The sequence below is a fragment of the Chlamydotis macqueenii genome, chromosome 16 (assembly GCF_036417535.1).
Source record: "Chlamydotis macqueenii isolate bChlMac1 chromosome 16, bChlMac1.mat, whole genome shotgun sequence".
Classification (NCBI taxonomy): domain Eukaryota; kingdom Metazoa; phylum Chordata; class Aves; order Otidiformes; family Otididae; genus Chlamydotis; species Chlamydotis macqueenii.
The window spans coordinates 7,469,307-7,475,803 of NC_141571.1; positions in this window are offsets into that span (position 1 = coordinate 7,469,307).

Consider the following 6,497-nt stretch of genomic DNA (forward strand, 5'->3'; position numbering starts at 1 on the left):
GACTGGTTTTTTTTGTTGTTAGAATGCCTGTTGAAGTTGGGCCTTGTATCAAGAAAGTTACTGAATTTACTGAGGGTGAAACATAGGGCAGAAGCAGCTGTCTTTCAGTTCTTCCTTAGTAGCTGTGGCTGCCATGTGAGAGTGCATGCTGGCCGTATCTCTTATGTCAAGAAATGAGTTGCTTGTTAGACAATTGATTTAAACTACTAAGTGCCTAAAAATGTATTAAGTGAGTCAGCATCCACAGGTTTTCTTGAACCTGTCTGTAACGCAGTGTCAGACCCTCCTTGTTTGTGGGTATGAAGTGAAAGCAGTTCTCAAGAGTGAAATAATACAGTGGTGATAATGAAAAGCATCTGCCTTAATGCTGATGAGAGAGACTGTGATGTGTGTTGTAAGTCTGCCGAAGCGCCTTGCAGAGTGAATTTCAATAGACAGGCTGAAACCACATGGGAGATGTGTGACATTTGGAAGGAACTGAACGCCTACCTCGAATGTCAATGTTAATTGAGCTGTGGTCATTCAAAACCTGCAAACCAAAAGGATACTCCGAACTCTGCTCTGCAGCTTTGTCTTTTTCCTAGGATAATAGGGAGAACAATTCTACAGAGAACTTGCAGACTTTTTTTCCTGTCAGCCTCAAAGAACCAAAATTAAATTGGTACTGGTGGTCACGTACCAGTAATTCCACATGCTACCTTTGCATCTGTTCGCGTACACAGCCTGTGCGTGTATGCTAGATAACCTTGTGCTGAAATGGGGTTCTTCGGCACTATGCAATATTAAGCGGCTCGTTGTATTTAGACCATCTTAGTTCTGCAGCTCTAAGCAAGATTTCTTTAGGGGACAGGTTGCTGTGATACATTTGTAAGTGAACAGATATTTTTTACCTTACCACTACCAACCATAGATGGAACTGCACAGAATTTACAGCAACAAGCCAGAACCCTTCTGAGAGGTAGCCAAAGAAAAGCTGGCTCTTCTGAATGGAAAATTTTCAGTGAATCTTCATGTTCACTGTCTTGCACTTCCTGCAACGTGTGACTTTTTGTTGGACAGACATTCCATGTGAATAAGTGCCTAAGTGACTTCAACAAATGCTAGTGGCATACTTGTCCTTTAGTTCACTCAGAGTTAAGTAACTTAGACTTTGTAGACATGGCTGTGACTGTGGCGCTGTATGTGACACGTATGTATTCTGCAGATTTCATGAGGCATGCAACTGTTTATATAGAGCGCTTACCCTTTCAGGGAAGTGAGCTTTTCAAGTGTAGTGCAGGCAAGCAGACGCATCTCTGCTTCGGAGTACAGGCAAATGTTATTGGCAGGGCCCTCGCCTTCATTTAGGTGGAGACCTTAGTGCTCCTTCTGACACCTCCCATTCTCAAAACTCAGGAGGCAACACAATGTTCCAATTATATTTATCTGTTAAGTTCAGTGGGAACTGATGCAAGCCCTGTCGTTACAGTTTTCGCAAGACGGTTGAACTTCTCTAGGCCACCCTTCAGTGCATTCCTTGCTAAACAGTTGGGCAAATAGCAGTTTCTTTAGGAAGCCCAGGCTGGAAACCCTGGTATCAGTGGATGTTCTGAGGACTTCTGCCCTTCACTTGAGATCCTCCTCTGAAACGCTTCGGAAAATAAGTAGCCACTTCTCTCTTGCAATTGATAGTTGTAGACTATTATTCAAATCCAAGGGCAAAAAGATTATGTGCTCCTTTTTGAGTATGAAAAGGGTAAAGGGACACCTGGTTTGGGATGTTTTGATACCACAGAACTCTAATCTACTGTCCTTTTTTGGAGCCTACTGACTGACTCGTGGTTGTCAACTTCTAAATAACGACCTGAGGCTTTTGTAGGAGAAGAAATACTTTTGTTGGTTTAAGGAATACCTTTGTTGGTTGGGTTGTGAATGGGCCATGATGCTACACAGCATTCCTGCAATGAGGCAGGAATAAGATAAGAGACATCCTCTCAGTGAGCCAGATGTTTCATTCTGAAATTCTCTGATGAGGCCAGAGCATATTCTTTTTCTCAGCTAACTTCTGCTTTCAGAAAACTTGGTTTTCTTTAGGCTCTCAGTAGCTTGCTTGAATGTGCCTTCCGTCAGGCTGCGTTTCTGTGATTCTTGTGTGTACTTTTGTAGTCGTTCCATGACCTTTCCATGAGAACAGCCTTCCCTGGAGCTGTAGTATTGTCAAGGGGTAGCCCAGATTAAAGCTGTCAGAGCACGTCTTTGTAGTGTCACCAGCATGAGTTAACCATAAGGCATCGTGTGCGATTGCAGCTCAGAGCTGGTCACAGCAGTCTGTTTACAGTTCTTCACCCTTCCCTGAAGTTCACTCAGTCTTGTACAGAAAAGGTTCATTATTCAGTGAGCTTCCCTGTATCAGTTCTAAGACTGCGTGCTTCAGGCTGTGAAAAATGCTGGTGAACCACTTTGAAAACACTTTGACAAAACTTTCAAAAAAAATTTGCAGTGCAGCATCTAAATAACTGCATCAGATTGGGTAATAAAAACAGCTTGGCCGTGGCACTGTGGAGGTTTAGGCATCCAGTTACAGAGTTTACAGAGTAAACTGTCCCACCTGACAGAACTGTCTCTGTTGGAATAGCTGTACCCTGTGCTCCAGCATGCCGTGGCAGTTTCCTTGTCCCAGAGCTCCCCAATGACAAACCTTGATTTTTGTATTAAAACAGCTTAATCCTTTCTTCATAGAAAAATAGTATTTATTAATACCTGTTATCTGTTTTGCTGATTTCATTAACAAAAAAAAAAAAAGAGCTGGGAGAAGTCATGTGTGTTCTTTAGCCCTCAGCAGAAGTATTACAAAGACATTTTCTCCTGTTTCAGGCATTTGCTTTTAAAATTGTGCAGTCATTAATTGACAAAGATGTGCTCCAGGCATAGGACTTCCCTGTGAAAATTTGCATCTGTCTAAAATCTACCTAACTATGAGAAAGTAGGATAAATGCTTTATTTTCCCGTAGCTTTCTACCCTTACCTATTTAAATGAAGTAATTATTGCCTTTAATATAATTGAGAGGAAATTTGAGGTGTTCCTGGGGAATATGGGCTGTAATCGTAGGTGCCAGCTGGGATATGAAAAGCTCAGTGACTTCTGTTGACAGCTAATCGCAAAGTGGCCTATAGGCTTGAAATTTTCTCTCAAAATAATAATCTTCTAATTCATGAGAGGTCAAAGCTTATGCTGGATTTACTGTATTGTATTCAAGATGAGAATAGAAGAAAATAGTTTAATAATAAACTAGTAAATCTTAATAGAAAGTAAAAGATATTTTGTTACAAATTAGTAACATGTCAGAAAAGCAGAAAAAAGGGTTTTTAGCACAGCTAGTTCATATATTTAGCTTCATAGCTAAATGTTTTCATTTTCAAAAGCTGTGAAGAGAAATTCACACTGGTTTTGTGCCAGGGGTATTCTGAAGTAAGTATTTAACAAAGAAAATATATTTATAACAAATACCAGATTTCTACATGAATATCTGAAAATACTGTAATTACAGGATGGCTTTGTAAAAGAAAACGAAAGTTTCAAATATTCTACAAATTATTAGCTAGAAGTAGGTCTGTCTGTGTTTAAGCTGCTGCATAAAGAAGAGTGGAAAAGTCTTTTGTAGCGTTTTTGAATAATTGATAATCATACACATACTACAGCAGTAAATATCCTCCAAATGAAAGGACAAACGTGTTGGATATCTGAGGTGGTGTGCAGAGTGTTCCTCGGACTTTTGAATTGCATATTGTATTTGCTTAAATTATGTTCAACTTTGTAATCTGGCTGCGGATACTTTTTGTCCCAATCATGCAGATTTTACATTTATCCAGACGTTCACAATTTTCTGGAAAAACAGAACATAAAACTTAATTTTTAACGTAACCCCATTGGGGCGGGGGGGGAAGGGCTTTGTAATTCCCTGTCTCCACCTAACTTTCTGCAAAAAAACCTGCACAAATGTTGTTTCTGTTACAGACAACATTAAGTCTTGCAGTAGTGATTACACAACAGTTGAAATTGCATTTCCTTCTGAAATATAACTGTTGCTGGCTCTGAATAATTAAAGCTTCTAACAGCACATATTATTATGCAACAGACCAGACAAACATATGAATAGATGTTTAAATGTGATATGGGATATATATCTATATACTTATATACTGGAGAATGTCTTTTAAATGCTATATTGTCAATTGATTTTAAGTGTACGATGTATTTTCCTTATGGTATCTTTGGAATCCATATCAATATTAAATATAGAAATGGATATGGAGCTTTAGGTATTTTGGGTTTTATTTCTGATTTGTTTTTGCTGAAATGTTGTAGCTGTGATTCTCCCCACTAAATATGCAAGCTTTTGCATTTCCTGTAGAATTGAGTTACGTGTACTTGGTTAGTAAATGTTGCGGGCTGGGTGCCACATTTTTTTTTTGCTGAACAACGGCAGAAATTACTGACTTGCAATTTAATGATGCCATAGAGTTTAAATGCAACCTTGTAACTTAAAATGTATTTTTACCTATTACAAAAGATAAAATATTTCTAAACCAAAAAGTTCTCATAGTATCTTTTTCTGGCGTGATGGTTGACCCATTCTAGCACAACTGGGGCCTCTTTAACGCTGTACTGTAATTTTTGCTAGCTCCTCTGCCAATGCAGATCTGTTGTAAAAAGCAGTTGTATTGCTTTAAGAGATCGTACAGGTTAGGAAGAGTGTTACTGTCTTTAAAATACTTCATTATACTTAACTTTAAAAAAATTAATGATGGCATTTATTTAAATCTTGTAGGGCATTTCGATTGCTACGGTGATCCAGGAAGGGAAACTTGCACTGTGGTCAGAAGTGCACTGGACAGCTGCATGCTACCGCTAACGTCGTTTTCACTCTTCTTTCAAGGGCTGCGGTATCTGAAGCAATGTAACAGTATTTAAAGGCTCAATTTGTATGACAAATCTAAAATTACGAGAAATTATGGACTTAGGTAGTGGCATGCTGGAAGTTTTCTTTCTTAATGCAAAATAAATACATTCATATTTTGGTTTTGGCTTAACTGATGTGCATGGACTCGCTCCAGGTTTCAGGAGTCCAGCAGAAACAATCACGAAGTAACTGAGCGCCGTGGCTAAGGTAGTGGCAGCTAATTATTGGCAGTTGGGGGGGGGGGGCGGCTTTGGGAAATGGGGGAATAGGTGCAAGAGGGCAAATTGAAGCGTGCATAGGAACTAAAGAAACAGATTTAGCTTATTTAAATGTTGCATATACTCTTTAGATTCAAACGTAGAGCTTGAACTGAAATGCACCCCCGTTAGCTGCCCAGTGAAGTAACGTCACTGTGCAGCTGTACACAAAGCCCTGGCATTTTTTCCTGGGCAGTATCTGTTCAAGGGATTTTGCGTGTATGTAGCTGCTGGTTTTACTTGTATGTTTTACTAGGTTCAGCATGATTTTTCCTTCCTACTTGTATGTGTTTGGAAATTTGAGGGTGTTTGTTCTTTTTTTTTTTTTTAATATTCTTCCCTAGTTCTATTTGCTGACATTTGCTTTTAACTCCTTCTTTGAAAAATCAGTTTACGCTGATGTTTAACCTGAATGCAGAGACGCCTTCGCCACCATGTCCTTTCCCTTTAACGGCGGCCCAGGCTTCCCGGGGGGCACCCCCGCAACTTCTCTATTTCTCCCGTGTCAGATTTTTCTGTTCCCAGAAGCGCAGTGCCGGAAGCAGGAAATGGTGTTTTCTGTACGTGTCGTTGCTTTACCTGAACAGCGGAGCGGGGCGGCCGGGCCGCAGCGGAGCTCCCTGCCGCGGGTTCCGCGGTGCCGGCGGGCGGCTGCGGCGCCCAGCGCTGTGGCCCCCGCGGAGCGGCCCGACCCGCTGGCCGGGAGCCGCGGCCTGGCTGGGCCCGGCGGCCTCTTTCAGCGCCCCAGCAGCCTCGTACGCGGCCGCTTTCCCCGTCGCGGAGGGCGGCTTGGCCCCGGGTGGGCTCCGCGGCCCGGCTGGGCGTGCGGCCGCTCACGACGTCCCCTCCGTCGCCCCCGCGCGCCAGGGTCCTCGATTTGCCCTCGCCCGCTGAGCGAACGGGGCTGCCGGTCCACTGCAGCGGGCCCGGCCCCGGCGGAAGGCGGCCGGGCGCGACCCCTACCCGCTCCCTCCCTCCGGAGCCTCCATCTTGGCGGGGCGCGCGGGGCGCGCCGGGAGCTGTAGTCCCCCCGCCCCGAGGCGGCTGCGGCTCCCTCGCAGGGTACGACGGGACTTGTAGTCGCAGCGGAGGAGGCGGTGCTCTGAGCCGGCCCCCGCGCCCATTGGCTGAGAGCGCGGAGGGAGGCAGTGCCCGCGAGCACTCGGCCGCTCTCGACTGGCTATCCGCCTGCCCCGCCTCCCGGCGCGGTGCCGTCACTTCCTCCCCGGCCGGAGCTGGCCCCGCTCATTCTCTTTAGTGTTTGCCCTGTGCCCGCCGCCTCCCTCCGCTGCCGCGGTCG